Here is a 1,361-nt window from a genome sequence, read left to right on the forward strand (position 1 = left end):
TCTTCGTCTCCTCAGCCTCCAGTCTCTCTAACTTCTTCACTTTCCTTCTTTTTCTCTCTCTCTCTGCCTCTCTGAGTCTCGTTCTTCTCCGTGTTCTCTCTCCCTTTCCCTAACGCGCCCCTCCCGTTCGTTCTCCTCGGCCTCCAGTCTCTCTAACTTCTTCGCTTTCCTTCTTTTTTTCTCTCTCTCTGCCTCTCTGAGTCTTTTTTCCCCCTTCTACACATGCACACGCACGCACACACACACACACCAGAACATTCCACAACCTTCCAGCTTGGGACTTGGCAGCACGCCAAGAAAGATAACCAGCTTCGTGTAGACTTTCTCCATTGATCCAACCAGGCACTTTCCATCCATAACTATTCCCCCCGCCTCCTGACCAGCTTCGTGGGACAAACACGGTTTGGTTTCATGTAGACTTTCTCCATTCATCAGACCAGGCACTGTCCATGCCCCTTAACTAGGCCCCGTCCCCATATAAAACACAGCAGCTCACAGGGCAGCGAGACAGAGACAGAGAAGACACAGAAGACTCCGGGAAAGGCAGAGGAGGGAGGGAGAGGTGAGTATGAAGATACGGCAGGAGGAGGAGGAGGACACGAGAGCAAGAGAAAGAGGTGGATGAGGAACAGGAGAACACGAGGCGACCAGCAGGACAAAGAGACAGCAGCAGGAGGATGACATGTTTTTTTTTCTTTCTTTCTTTCTTTCTTTCTTTTCGTTTTTATTTTTTCCAAGGGGAAGAGAGGATCCCCCCCCCCCACTCCCGGGACATCCCCGTGGTCTCCAGGCACTTGCAGACTGTAGACTGTTGCTGCTGCTGCTGCTGCTGCCGCCTCCTCCTCTTCAACCTTTCCTCCTGCTACCGACGCTGGCGATGATGCCTCCTCTCCTGAGTAGTCGTAGTGGAACGAGACCAACAGGTGAGTATGAAGCAAGAAGAGGAGGACGAGACGTGTTTTCTTTTTTAAAATTTTCGCAAGAGGATGAGGACGACACATTTGTGAGAGCGAGAGCAAGAGAAGGATGAGGAACAGGAGAACACAGGCGACCAGCGTGACAAAGAGACGGCAGCAGGAGAATAACACGGTATTTTTTATTTTTTTTTTAAAAAGAGGAGGAGGGGAGGATTTATTTTTTCACTCCCGGGACACTCCCGGGAGACTTCAATGCTCACGTGGGCAATGACGGTGAAACCTGGAGGGGTGTGATTGGGAGGAACGGCCTACCCGATCTGAACCCGAGCGGTGCTGTTGTTTTTGGACTTCTGTGCTAGTCACGGATTGGCCATAACAAACACCATGTTCGAACATAAGGTTGCTCATAAGTGTACTTGGTACCAGAGTACCTTAGGCCAAAGG

This window comes from Stegastes partitus, unplaced genomic scaffold, assembly GCF_000690725.1.
Source record: "Stegastes partitus isolate 25-593 unplaced genomic scaffold, Stegastes_partitus-1.0.2 Scaffold844, whole genome shotgun sequence".
Lineage (NCBI taxonomy): Eukaryota > Metazoa > Chordata > Actinopteri > Pomacentridae > Stegastes > Stegastes partitus.